This window comes from Python bivittatus, unplaced genomic scaffold (assembly GCF_059951505.1).
Source record: "Python bivittatus isolate LINGU-HERP-01145 unplaced genomic scaffold, Pbiv_v1 ctg000440_np1212, whole genome shotgun sequence".
Taxonomy (NCBI): Eukaryota; Metazoa; Chordata; class Lepidosauria; order Squamata; family Pythonidae; genus Python; species Python bivittatus.
The window spans coordinates 3,156,362-3,171,794 of NW_028277063.1; the positions used below are offsets into that span (position 1 = coordinate 3,156,362).

The 15,433-nt window shown below is 39.4% G+C and overlaps 1 protein-coding gene across 2 annotated transcripts in view; it reads right to left on the reverse strand.

Moving 5' to 3' along the window:
• The window catches only part of LOC103058037 (netrin-1-like), a 39,907-nt gene that overhangs the window by 23,988 nt on the left and 486 nt on the right, over positions 1 to 15,433 (reverse strand). The window lies entirely within an intron of this gene.

The window sequence follows — 15,433 nt, forward strand, 5'->3', positions numbered from 1 at the left end:
CCTAGAAGCACCAAGGGATTCTTCCCGAAGATTGGGAGGAAATTGCATTTTGCTTAATACTTTAACCTCAGTATTGGGTCTGTCATCTAAAACAGATAGCGTAGGGAAGTACCTTTGGGAGAGGGATTATGAGGAGAATAATTTATATTAGCATTAATTTAGCAAAATTGTTGAAGATGTCAGTCTGGTGAAATTTAACGCTGTAGAGATTTCAGAAAAAATGTGTTTGAATACAGTGGTTGTTATAGGGAGGAAATGTTGTAGGCAATAGACATGATGCATATTTGGTGAGAATGCCAATTACTTCAGTTTTTTATTTTCACTGTTTTCAGATTGGATAATTATTGCAACTGGTAAACTTTCTCATTGTAAATGGATTGATTTCCTCTGATTTTAAGTCTTGACTGTTACATAAATCAATGTAATCATATGCTTCTGCTACATTTGATTGAATATTGATGCGAATTATGTATTTGTAATATATTACTTATTATTAAAGCAGGAGTTGCAGTAATTAACATGGACCTTCTCAATATTTAGCAAGAAATAAACTTATGGCTTCTCTGTTTAGAAGCTTCAAAATACAGGTAGTTCTCATTTAGCGACTGCCTCGTTTAGCGACTGTTCACAGTTATGACTGATGAAAAAGTAACTTTGCGACCAATGCTTGCATTTATGACCTTCATAGGTCTGTAAAGCAAAGGAAAGCTGAAGCAAGATCGTAAACACAGTTGCGGTTTGACTTAGCAACTGCTTTGCTTAATGACCAAGTTGTCGGTCCCAATTGTGGATGCTAAATGAGGACTACCCTAATATACCCAACTTGGCACCTTCCTGATGTATTGAAGCTCATAAGCCAATAAGACTCAATCTGTGTAAGATGAGCATTATGGGAGTTGCAGTCCAACATGTCTGGAGGGCTGATAGGTTAAGGACGACTGAAGAAGAATGAAGTTGAGTTTAGGCAGTAGTAAAGAAATGTTTGCAAAGGGGACAGAACTAGAACTGCTCTGAGTTTGTGTAGATTAACTGAGGTGCTAAAAATCTAACTGATTCTGGCTGTGGCCTGTTGTTCTGCCCTGCTTGGGATGTTTCCCGGAATCAGTGGAGAGCTCTTGTTTGAGAAGGAAGAGCTTCAGAGCAGAGGTCATTTCAAAGATACAGCCATGTCCAATTAGAGCGTGCAATTTGTCATAACAAAAACAGCACATCAGCACATTCTGGGAGCAAGGATCACGGGGAAGCGGCTACCTCTGCATCCCAGGAAGAACATTATGGCAGTTGCCCCATCTGTCCACCAGAGAAGAAGCAACAGCAGGAAGTTAGTTTTGCCACTTTGGGCAAGAACAACTGCCTCTCCCCCCTTGCCATCTTCCCTCCTTTTCCTGCTTCCTGTGCAGAAAAGTATTGGGGACTTTTTTTCTGATTTTTTTTTCTCTGCACCCCAGCCAGATCTGACCCTTCTTCAAATCCAGTCTTTCTTTTGCTGGCTTCTCTCCCCACACCAAATCTAGTCCTGTTCTGTTCAGAAGTTCTTGCACTGAGAGACAGACAGGCAGGCAGGCAGCCAGGTAGTCACACAGTCAGAATCCTAAATCCCTTTGCATAATCTCTTTCCAACATTCCTTTAGGTGTGACTTTTATGAAAGCCCAAAGTTCCCTGCGATAAAATAGAAAATCCTGGCCCTGCGTAGCTTCCAGCTACAAAACATTTGCCCACCAAAAATATCCACGAGAGGCATTCCAAAACACAGCTACTAAATCTGTCCTGAAAAAATATGGATGGCCACAAGGTGGTAGACCTATCTCAAAATAACCAGAAGAAAGTCCTCTCCCCACCCAAGTTCCTTTGGCGCTACCCAGACAGCACCACAAAACGTGGGCATCCACAACACATGTAAAAAAGGGGTAGGATTTCAATTGTGCAGTTGCAGCTACCATCTTGACTTTTTTGACACCGCCTGCGGATGCTCCTGCAAAGGTAGTCAGCTGGCAAGCTTACAGCAGCTGGGTTTTCCAGTGCCAGCAGTGGGGGCAATCTGAAAGCTGGTGCTATTATCTCCATACCTGTCCACATCCTAATGTTGTGCTTCCTACTAATCCATGGGAATTTATTTCTTAATTGATTTATACATGTTTACTCAATTTATATAGCCACCCACTCAACCTGCAGCTCCTTACAGTCCAAAAGACTCTGAAGATCACTAGGTTGTCCTATTGAGAGAAGCTGTTGAGCTACAAACACCACATTTCGACAATTCTGTCTGTAACACTTATATATTTACCAGCTTCTGAATTTTGTGCAGTGCTGGCTGTTTCCTGAATTCCTTGGCATGGGTGTCAATTGTCGGTTTCTTGGGTGGGGGATGCAGGGGCAGGCTGCATTCATATAATCAGTATCCAAAAAGACCTTCACATAGCAGGTGAAAATCAGCAATAGAAATGGAGTTTCAGTCATTGTTAGGGCTGCGTGAAGAGTCTGGGGAGACAATACCTGAACAGAGTGTTGCGACTGTGCTAAATGTATTTTGTCGAAATGATGCTTGCAGGAGTCTGATGTTTACAGCTAGCTTTGCAGCCCAGCCCAGAATTAGCCTGGAGGGGATTTTATATACACCGTTACTCCCTCCCACCCCCAGTTTACATCTATACCTCTTGGGTCATGCTGACAGTGCAACGGCTTCATGCCTGGAAGTTAAAGTCCAACTGTGTTGGATACATTCCAGCCCTTCTCTCCTCTCTCTTGAGTTCTGAGCATTCTTCTCCATGAAAAAGAGCTCCAGCAGGAATCTGTCAGGGATTCATCCCGCTTTAGCCTTGGGGGCAGAAGCCATCAAGACTCAGAGGACTTAAAATAAACCAATGTAGAACCAGGAGACAACTTGCCCTCTCTAGCTAGCTATTAATCAAGGAAGTTGCCATTTTTCTCCCTGCTCTATAAAGCAAAAGTCGGCAGGAACTAGGGCTGTGGATCTGTCCCGTGCATGTTGAGTAGATTTGACCATCTGACACTTCTTTGGCATCTCCAGAGGGCAGGTGGCTGCAGCCTCAGCCGCTCCAGGAAGGGGTACGCGAAGCATAAATCATGAGTGAAAGTGACTGCCTTCTTCCCATCGACTATCCACATGGTTTCCCTCCTGTCTCCTCTGCCATCAATTTTTGTGCAGAAGCTGAGGTCTGAACTAATTCGTTCCACATATGTTGTGTCACCTTCTCCAAGCATGCTGGGTGTGAATGACTCGGGAAAAGATTGAAAGGAAGGGGGGCGCCATTTTAGAAAGGCTTTTGGCATGGGGGAGTGCAGGAGAGGAAAATTCAAGTTCTTCCTTGGGCGTTTAGGATTCTTTCTCCGGAGCAAAGAAACCATGAGCAATGTCTGCCGTTTAATGACAGGGCACTCAAGCCCTGAATTTCAGTCCCTGACATTGCCATGAAGAGCTTCAAAAAACTGATACAGAAAGCTCAGAATGCAAATGCCGATGAGTGATGAATTCAAAAAAACAGTATCTCTTAGAAAGCAATTGCCTGTCTTCCTTTTTTGAGGCAACTGGGCTTCTAATTCTAGCCCAAGTAGAAGAGTAAAAGTCTGATCTGATTTTATATCCATACGGTGTCAATTCCAATTTTTGTCAACAATTCTATTGGTGAGGATTACGTTTCCTAAATGAGATGGAGGGGTGTGTGCTTTACTTATGTCTCTTTCAATCAGTGATCTAGAATTATAGGGGATTTAGTGCAGGCCTGGATTTCAAAACAGTCAGGACAACATGATTGAAGGCGTGTTCCTTTTTTACTTGCACTGAGTGTGCAACACGCACAATGACATCAAAAAGGAATGGGCCTTCACTCATGGAGGCACAGCTGTCCCGTCAACTTAATTTTTTTGATCTGCTCTTCTGGCACAGAACTTTTTGTTCTAAGGATGGCTTTTCTTGCAACAGATTCTGGGTGCATCTCTGAGGATGTACTTGTTAGTTCAGCTTTCCCAACATGGCGTCTTCCCCAAATTCCCAAGTGAACTAGGTGGTATGTCTTAGATGTCTTGTTTCATCCACTTTTCAGTGCTACTTCTGATAATGACCTCTCTTCAAATTTGCCAGCCATTGTCTCTGCTTGTCTGGAATCGGCTTATGAGTCACTGCCCTTCTTTGGGGACATGTCGATTTGGGTTTTAGAGCTTGTGGCCAGGAGAGTTGCCACTCCTCACAGTCAGTTTTATCATCAGAATCACTAGAAAATACATTTTGGGGGTTGGGGGGGGAGTCAATATGAAACATCTTCTCCTTAGCGTATATAAGCATGCAAAAATACACATTATAGAGCTGCCAAAGTATGTCTGAATGTTGAGAAGTTGTAAGCCTCTGCCTTAGTATCTCTGTCCCACACAAAAAATACTAAAAACACATTCTTTCTGGCAGGAGTGTTTCCAGAGGGAGGGATGTGTGTCAAAAAAATCATGATGGCAGCCACAATCATGTGATCAAAGCCCCATTCATTTTTACGCGTGTTGCACTGATAGCGGAGTCTGGTAGTGCTAAAATTGTGTTTAATTACTGGTTGATTATGTGCCATCAAGTTGGTGTCAACTTTAGTGACCACATAGGTAGATTTTCTCCACGACAATCTGTCCCTAGCTGGTCCTTCAGGTCTTCCAACAGAGTACTCATCACCAGTATAACTGAGTCCATCCACCTTGCTGCTGGTCATTCTCTTCTTCTCTTTCCTTCCATCTTTCCCAGCCTTAGAGTCTTCTCTGGAGAGCTAGGTCTTCGTATAATGTGTGTGAAGTAGAATAATTGGTCATTTCGGCCTTGATTGAGAACTCATTGGTTTGCTTCCTTGGCTGTTCATGGCATTCTCAGGAGTCTTCTCCAACAGCGTATTTCTACCAGGTCAGTGCTCTTTCTATCCTGCTTCTTCAAAGTCCAGCTTTCACTTCCACAGAATGTCACAGGGCATCTCCTTGCCTGCACTGCGCTGATCTTTATGGGCATAGGTGTTTAAGTACAGCGACTACGAAATTCCAGGAATGAAGAAAACATCCTGCTAAATATTAAGGGCCATTTATCTTTTTTATCAGTTGAAAATCCTCTTGTGTTTGGATCCCCCCCTTTTCCCTTAATGTTTCCATGCTACCACTCCATCCCATTTCCTCCCCGGAGTAAAAACAAAGGCTTAGTGGTTTCAGGATTAGAAGGATACATTATTTTGTCATGTGTCTTTACTTAAGCAAACTGCAAGCAGCAGGATTCCTGCTGGCTAAAGGGCCATCTCGGTTTCTCCCTCTCACTCAGGCTGATGGCGCTCATGACATCCTTTCCATAATGTCAGTTTTTTTGGTGTTAACGCCTCTCGCTGAAGGATACACAGCTCTTGGCTTCCAGCAGTGTATCTCCATTTCATCTCCTTTTGCTGCTGCACCCGATTAAACACAGGAGGGGCCGAGCCTTGCCAGAAACAAGCCTCACTCTTGTCAGAGTCAAATAATACCTCAGTATTATCTCTCAGTAAGAGAGAGAATGTCACTTTTACAACCATTGGATAGCCAACTTCTAACTTGGAAGAAACAGCCACAGGCAAGGGCCTTAATTCTGCTTTTGCCTTCTTGCGGAGGGTCTTCCTTTCTTCGACACCATGCTAACATAAACCCGCCCTCTTTCAAAAAATATGGTGCTACCAAAGCAAGAGGGTCTGTGGGGTGGGGGTTAAAAGTCAAGGCGGCAGCCGCCACTGAATGATCAGTGCTTCACGCCTTTTTTATGCATGTAAAAGAGGGGTGAGACATGGCTTGACTTTTTTGACCTGTCCTCTGCGTGCCCCCTCTTCCCATGGTGATTTAAAGGATTGTAGAGCACCCCAAAAGCAAAACATTGAAACAGGCCTTTGTAGTTATTTAAAGAATTGACAGTTGTCTAAAAAATTCCATGTTTTGTTTGGTCCTTATTTCCTAGAATCATAATATAATGTAAAAGAATCCCCAATATATATACTTAAATGTCTGGGGAGGGGAGACTCATAAGACACGCATTCTGATGTTGTGACACAAATTTGCCCTTCCAAATTGCAACAACACAAATACAAAAGGGGGGGGGGGCTTGCATCATGATCAATGTGGCATCATTGTGGTGAAAAACAGATATCCATGGGTGCACACTTATTCAATTACATGCTTTGAACCGATATTTGAGCTGAAGCACCACTGAAATTCACTCTGAATTTTGTCAAGTAGTTTTCTAATGAACAAACCCTCTAAACATGTATATATCTAGTGAAAAAGTTTAAACAAATATGCAGGTTACAGAAGCAATGCACAAACACACACCATATTAGGGACAATTATGAAGATCAGGAAAAAACATATACTGTATCAAAATCTGTACATCAGTATTATATGCATGTTTTGTGCAAGCTTAAAAAAAATCTCAGATTGATGTGCGATTGGACGTGCTGAATTTAAAATTAAGAAAATGAGGAATGGAGAGCCGCTGAAATTGTCAGATTCATCCATTCCACCCATTAGCAGGAATAATTATTTTTGGCAACAGATAGCCATGTTGTTTTGCTGCAAGAGACTAACAGATCTGTTGCTAAAAAGAATAATTCAAGATGTTGATGCTCAATACATTGGTATTCTTTAATGCTCCACGAGCCTCTTTATTTGTTTTGCAAAAACAGGGCTGAAGTAATCAACAGCCTATGGGAACTTGTTCCTAGTTCTTCTCATTCTTCATGGAACACCAGAAAGTAACAAGAAGCTGTGGTTATTCCACAAACATTTTCTGAATTGCAACATGTTTCGGAACCATCTGCAATTTTACCAGATTTCCCTGAATTACAAAATAATATTCCTTGCTCATTCACAAAGTGTGCCCATTCCTGCATCATATGTCACAAAAAAGACGGGTTGATATTACATTCAGATCATGTTACAATTGTTGCTATAAATTGATGAACTGTTTGTTCCACAGTGTTCTGTGTCTAATTCAGAATATGCCTTATATATAGAGAGAGAGAGAGAGGGAGAGGGAAAGCACGAAAAGATGTAACATGTATTCCACTATGTATTGTAGCTGCCAGCCTCTGAGTAATTCTGAACTGTTGATAATAACATATTCGAGGGCAATTTTAAGGTTTCTAGCTATCTTTAAACAGACAACTCAGTGCTATCCAGGGCTATTTCTGAGTCAAGAAACACAGCTTCTGTCACGTCTAATAGAGAGAAAGATAAGAAAGGGACGGGAGGGGTGTTAGGAATAACAGTTGCAAAAGCAGGAGTCAAAACGCATGAGATGCGCACTCGCTCACACACACAGGCATATAATCCTTTTAGAAAATGCAGCGATTGAGGTTTGCAAATCTGCTCCAGAAGTCCACTGCATGTATGGGAGAGGTTACTGATATCCCCAAATCTGCTGTGTTTTTGCACTGCTGGGGGATTCAGTTCCTCTCTGGGATGAAAAATAGTTACTTGGTAGAAGTGGGGGAGCCCAGATGGGGATTTGGTGGGAGAATCACAAAAACAGCCCTTTATCTGTACCAGGTTCCATGTCTACATTTTATAAAATATAAAAATCGGCGGGGGGGGGGGTATGTGACTTAAGCATCACATATAATTCAATCCTAGAACTGGAATGATATGTGGCATGTACTGAAAAGTTAGTTCCTGTGAATAAGCATGATTTATTTCTTAGTAAACAGGCAGAAAGTTCGGCTGAATTTTCCTAAAACTCACGGGAAATATTCTTACTTCGTTTTTTGAAAATATTGGAAACAGTGGATTCTGGCAAATCTTCTGAGAAGCAAATTATATGGACTTTTTAATACATCGTGGCTACTACTTAGCAGTAGCAAAGGTTACATAAACCCTTTGATTTCTGTGATATCAAAACTGCCACATGTCCCATCTATGTTTTAATTTAATGCAGAGACTTCGCCTGAGCAAAGATCTCTCTACTCATCATTAGGTTTTAGTTACTATAAACAATTAAACAAACAAAACAAATATATTATATTTGCATACATCTTCAGTGAAATGGTAAATCAGAAGCGAGAGCATGCTTGACTTGTTTTTACATGATGCATGTTTTAATCCTAGAACAGGGAGCATTCCTTTGTGAAAGAGCATGCATGCTGTCTGCACTGTTTGTTAAAGTTCCTCTGAATATGTTTTTCTCTGATAAAATATCTGAGATTTTTCTTCTTCTCCTCCTTCCTTGGGAAGACAAGGCTGCCTTGTAAAATGTTTTCTTCACAACTTCTAATGTATTTTTAATTTGTCTTTTCCCCCCAAATATTTTTACCTGCTGTTTTTCTCACACAATGCTCTGGAGTAACACTGAGTCTGCAGATGGGGGGTGGAGGGATAGGGGCATTATGAAGGATTCAGATGATAGCTGGCTTGGTACTGAAATGGCTTCCGCTGCTGTTTGCAATGGCTCACGAAAAACAACAAGAAGGAATTCAGAAAAATGAGGCTGTGACTTGAAATGCTGAATGTTCTCTTCCCAAGGACTCCCTGGAGAAATTCAGTGAAACTGTTCCCCTCAATTTGTCTCTCTTTTTACAAGTTCTAGTATTTACAACCATCTTTAGAACAATGGATGAAAACAAATCTGCTGATTAATTGAAAGGCATATTTTTTTAGTCAACCAGGATTGCAGAATATGAACTGATGACATGCGTAGTGGCTATTAACCCCTTCGACGTTTCTCCTCTTAACAAAAGTGTTACATCAGAATATGTTAACAGTTGCAACTGATAAAACAATGCAGCTTTAATAAATAGAAACAAAATTGCATGTTTTAAACATCTGCATGGAATGGCTACGTGCATTGAAGGATTTTTTTTTCGCTCTCCCTAAGCTAAAATCTGTCCTCGAAAAGCTTCAAAGCCAGTTTCAAAATCAAACTTCTTCTAAAGTCTGCTTCCTGCCTTTCCAAGGCCACGTGACAGCTGCAGGAGCAGAAAGTTGGACCAGAGTGGTCTTTGGTCTAAATCGGTCCATCTCATTCTTTACATTCCTTGAAAGATTAAATGGAATAACACAACCTCTATTGGTATAATACAATCCAAAGGGTTGCACTTTACATCATTTCACAACCTGGCAGCTTGATTTAGAAAACACCAATATAGTGAACCCAGAGATGCTTCTAGGAACTTGCTACCCGTTTCTCCCTCTCCTTGTCTATCGCGGTCTGTAGAATTTGCTTTGTTTTCCTTTCTCCTGTGAGTAAGCGATGTTATTACAGTAAAAGAAGCAATTATTGTTGCTGATCTGTTGGACTGTCATAAATACACCATTCCCATTGACCTAAATAATTGTTTTCTGCTTAACTACCATTGCTTTCCTTCACAATCATTCCCATTTTATGGGTTCAAAGTCCTTCACCCAACTCATCTAACTATGCATTTAGTCATGCAGCCACCGATTCTTGGCCTCTGGATCATAACAATAGAAAATTGGAGAGAAAATAATCAGGATAACGAACACCTCTGTTCAATGCAGGGGTTTCTGGCTGCTTATTTACAGAATCACATTGCCTTGACAATACATAATAGGTCAAGTTGATCACTGAAAGATTCCTGTAGTTGAGACAGCCATCAAAATGGTTTCTGCTGGTTTTCTTATTTTTAACCTGCCAGCTAAGTTTCCAAGTTTCAGATATTTCAGCCCCTGCTGATTTTGCATAAGTTTCTTCTCAAATATTGCATGCTTACTGTTTCTCTGAGTAATTTATTCCTGTTAAGCCTTTCACCAGTGGGTAAATTTAAGAAACGGTCCAAGAGTTTGCCATTTTGTTATATATTCCTAATTGTACCACAAGCAGCAGCATTTTTTGCTGAAATGATTTTTGGATATGTAGGCTGTGTTAATATTGCAACAACAAAGAAGAATATTATGAGAACTTGAAGACTTTGGGGACTCATTGGAATAACATGTAACACAGGCAATAAAATGGACTTTAACCTACAAACCCACATGCTGTAATAAACTGGCTAGCTTCAAATGTGCCACAAAACAACACAGTAATGAAAGGCTGATTTTTATTTGCAAGTGATTGATATTAGTGTTATTAATACTTTGGTAATAATGAGCTGCAACAGTAAATATTTTCTTTGTGGTGCTGAAACTCTCTGGAGATGCCCAGTTGAAATTTTGCTCCAAAGAGCCCCAATCCAGCCAAAGTAAGACATCCTGTGATTTACAGGGAACTGTCTATATGACTTATTACTATGTAGAAGTAAGTTACACTGAGTGCAATGGGTCCTCCATCTTCCACATAAGTGGATACTACAGCTTGCATCTCTCCTATTTATCTCAAAAATACTTCACTGTGTCTGGATTAGGCCAAGCCTGTTTAAGTTTCTTGAGAAGGCTACTTTTGAAAATCTTCCAGATATAATTATATATGTATATTTTGGGTTGATTTTTTTTCACCAGTTCATATTCTAGAATTCAGAATGGCGAGCCAATTGTAAAATGTACAGAATGTGATTTAAAAACCTTTGGAAGAAGTGTACTTATAAAAAAAAAAATCTGCTTTTTTGAAATTATGTCCAGTAGCAACTCTCAAATCTATCTTAAATGCAGAAGCCAGTATCTTTCAAAATTTTAACCCCATGACAAATGATCAAATCACTGTTAACCCTCTCAAAATTTTAGAACGCTTTTTAAAATGCGATGTTAACAGAAAAATATACACAACTAATTTATAGTGCTTATTTGCTTATTCAGTTCATATCCCTCCTTTTCATTCAATTGTATGCTCCAGGCAGTGTTCAAATCCACTGGCTGCAGCTATAGATTGCTGATAAAAGGGGAAAACATTACAAGTTCTTTTCATTTTATTATGGCTAGGGAAAACATAGGAAAAATTGCTGAAGTCGGCAATCTGAAGTATACATTACAAGGAAATAAAGCTCACTGAACTATATGAGTCTTTTCTGAGTAAAATATATTTAGAACTGGAAATAACAACTTATTGGATATAAATGTAAATAAGGATCCAGACAGCTGGGTGAGATGCCTGAAAAGCTGATTATCCTGTATATGCTTAGAAAAACTTACTGAATACTCACAATAGCATCTCTGTAGTTGGAACATGATTGTGGTCCAAGTGGGACCACTTACCATTCTTGTGAAGGCTTGGCATTTCTATGATAAAGGTAAAATGCAAATAAATACTGAAAATGCATCACAACTTCCATATCCCAAGTATAAATGGGACATTAATGCACACAAGGAGGCTGTTTATGCTGGGGGATATGCGTAGGCCATCAACGGGGGCAAATCATGATTCCCCTGCTCCCATTTTACAGAATTTCAGTGCAGGACTGTGGTTCAGATAACCCATTTCCTCTTTCTATCCCTGCTACGTTCATACATCACTCTAAGCCACAATTTAACCATAGCTTGTCATATAATTCACAAGTGGGTGGACACTCACATAGTGCTATACCGTAAACCATACTCAGAAACCTCAAGGGCTGGGCTTACACAATTCAGAACACCTAGATCAACCCACCCACTTTATGACCTAGATGTCTGAACAGGCCATTCTCTTCTAAGTACGTTAGGCTTGCAGTCCTATACGGTATGTGTCTACTTACGTGTAAATGCCAGGGACATCCCCTCCTATACAAACTGGTGCCTTATTTGGCCTATTTTTCTCTTTCAGGCAGCTTGTGTTAGTGATATTCTTACAATGGTTATTTTTCAATTATTGCTCTAAATTTCCAGAAGTTTACTCTCTGAACTGGAAGCAGATAGAGCTCATATATTGACAATCATGGACCTGAGCCTTAAGGAGCCATGCAAAGGATCCCCAGCTAGCGCTGGTGTTGCAACTTAGATTTTAAAGCGTTGCTAATGTATTGGCCGACAACTGGATTTTTGTTATACAACTTTGAATCAAAAGATCAAATACTATCTGAGCTTTAAAGGCTGCAAAATCCCACGTGCACTGAGTTGGAAGTAAATTACACTGATCTCAGGGGGTTGTATTTAAAAAGCATGAATAAAATTCTGATGCACGTAGTATATACAGCAAAGGAAGAGCTGGCATTGAGTGAAGACAATGAACTGAATTTTTAGCAGTATATGTATTTGTGAGGAATGGGATGGAGAGAGTTGAAAAAGAACAGGGATATGATAAACTTGTCCCAGTTTTCATCTGTGAAACTCTGCAAGTTATGAAGACATGGCATTTGCCAAAGAAAACTCTTTAGGTTGGTTCCAGATTCTGGATCTGGATTCTTGCATTTCATTCCCATTGAATTCCATGGGACTCAGACTGTAACCAAAGTGCCCATTGACTTTAATAGGGCCTAAATACAACTACTGTACAATGAATCTTAATTAAACATATGTCCTATATTAAGGCATGTACAGAATCGCAGTCTTGGGAATAGGAGTACCCCTTGAGTTCAATGAGGCTTTGTAACTCTGCATAGAATTTTGCTGTTCTGATCGTGATCCCAACTTTTGTCATTAAAATATCCTAATGCTAATGTAAATGTCTCTGGAGGCAAGAACATCATTTTCAGTTTCTAGCTAGTAGTGCTTCCAGACAGGAATTTCACTGTGTATATGTCTTGCTTTATTCATGTAATTTTATGGGATATCTCTTCCTTTTGCGACTTTCTGGACACCTCTGTCATCTTTTTTTCTTATCACACTAGGAACTGTCTATAAACACCCAACATTTACTGCACTACAAATAACAAGGATGAAAACAAAGGCTAGCAGCAATTTTCAAACTTGGGGGCTTCAAAGAAAGTTTTTTGCACCCTGATTTTTACATTCATCAGACCAGGTTGGCCCTCACCATGAGCCTTTGTTAACTGAGGCTCATTTTGCTGCACACTAGAAAAGAGCTTCTCGGTTTCTCATTTAGGCAAATATGCCAGTTTCGATTTATTCCTTAGAAGTTGTGTTTCTCCCATCCCTATACTGGTTTGATTTTTTTTTTAAGTGGTCTAAAATGTGGATATATGCATATTTGTCTAAACCTATCCTTTTTCCTTTGTTTTGCCCAATGTATACAATTTTTGCAAACAATCTTTCTTGTAACTGTAGTTTACCACCTTTAGAGAAGTCTGAATTTCAAGTAAGTCAGGCATAGTTGTTTAAAAATGTGAAATTTCTATCTCATCCCGATTAGATACACAAGAAATAAATGTCTCCTCCAAATCTAGTGCACGCGTTAATACTTTGCTGGAGCTATAAATTACTGAGAAAAGGAAAACAATCTGTTACGTGAGTTTGCCTTTGATAATTACTAGAGATAGAGGAACAAGGGGTTTATGAGTCCCATAGAATACAGTTTTGAAACCAAGGAGCATACAGACTGCTGGAAGGGACACAGTTCATCTGATGTTGCTGGTCAGTCTTATTTTAGTTTCAGTTTTGATTGTGATTAAAAAGCATTCTTATTAAATCTGGGATTGTCTTGCCATGAACGAATGATAAATAATGTGCAGTAAATAGCCGTCTTGCATAGCGCAGGTACTAATGGATCTCAGGTCCATACAGTATCTCATTGGCTTTGAAACGCTATCTCCTTTTCGTTAAAATTTGCAAAACAGCCTCCTATAATTTTAGGTAGTGTCACCTATTAAAAAAGAACGGTGGACTGTTTATTGAGAACATACTGTGAACATGCAGTTTCCTTTTGTAATCAATTCCTCTATTTATAAATTATCTTCTGCTGGGGCATTTTAACAGGTATAAATAGCCGTTTTGTTAAGTATTTGCTAGTTCGAAAGACTACACCAAATAAAGATCTAATGCTTAAGTATGGTTCCTCAATAATAGTTTTCCTATCAGTTTTAAAAGCTTTTTCCAGTGTTTACAGATATTAACCAAGACTGTAAATATCTGTAGAAGAGTGCTTAAAATATTAGCAAAATAAGTTTGGGACCTATGCAGGAAAAAAAAAAAGAATAGTTCTTAAATATGTAGAGTTGTTTGTTTCTAAGCTGTAGGAAAAGGTAGAAATCCAAAGATTTCCCAAATGTTTAGCTGGGCATGCCAGCCTTCAGAGCTCATAATGTTGTTGTGTTTCCCATTTTCACACTTATTAAGTAGAACAAACCTTTTCCCAAACAAAATAAGCTTAATATGAGCTAAGGCTTGGCATTTATCACCAAGGATCCTCAAATGTTAACTTGTGCTTCAGTGCAATTTTTGAATTCAGTGGAAATTTTAATTCTAGCTTTTGTTTGCAGTAAGGAATTGTAGCATTGTAACAATCCTTTACCATTTCCTTGGAACATTTAACACTGAGGGAAGTGAGATTTAGTAATTATGTGGAGTAAATTGTGCTATTAATTCATGCCTCTGTATGATAAAAATATGCATATTAGTCATGTATCATAAACATGTATGCTTATACATAAAGAGAAGCTAGTCTATATGTTGCAAATGAGGGCAGGGAAAATTATTTTGTGGAATTTTGAAGTTGTTTCCCCTCCTATGCATTTTTTGGGGAGTGGGGAGGAAAGTTTTAGCGACTATAAATCTGAGATTTTTATTCTACAAAATCAATGACCTGTCTTCTCCAAAATTAAAGAAATTGTGGCTTTTAATGAATTTTCACACAAATGCTCAGAGGTGTGTGAATCTTTAGGTTCTACAGATGTAGAAGAAATGAGTTTTTTTTAAAAAAAACAGTGTATTTTAAAAATAGCTTGGAGAACTTTCACTTACACAGTAGTAGAGGCTATTTGGAGGCAATGACTTCTGCATAACTCAAAACAGCAAATATTTGGGAGGTCTGTTGAAGCAGCATAGATTCTATCACATACATCAAAATCAAATAGTTGACAGCAACATAGAGCTCATTCAAGGCTGCAAAATAACAGTCAGGCACAGCCTCAGCTCTTCTTTATTTTCTGACCTGCAGTAATCTAAGAAGTATTATACAGAAAATTGTAATCATTTTAACATGTCACTGGAGACATTTCAAGCATTTCTTCTGATTTCAGGCATACAGAGGAACAGGCAATGGAAGATTAGTGAGGTCCTGAGATGCAAGCGCTTGGGGGAACTTTCATCTTTCCATACATTTTAAGAAACCTTGAAAAGCTGTTCCAGTTCTCTGCAAAATTGTCACTAAGCCCCCAAATATGAACAACAAATGAGCCATTAGCTACAAAAGCACTTACATTCCCCTGCATTTATTACACATTTTATTACCAAAGGCCTGCGGTAAATATGGATATATTTAGCAATATGAGCACCGGCTTGTTGGGTGTCTCAACTGCTTGGATACTCTCTATAAGATTTCCTTTGCCTGCATCATCTGAGATATTACAGCTTTGTTCGGATAATACTGCAGTATAAACATTGCAGGTTTTCAGTGCCACTGTCACATATCTTGCTCTTCAATAACTGGGTCCACATTATGTTGCAATTGTTAGTCAGGGTCTA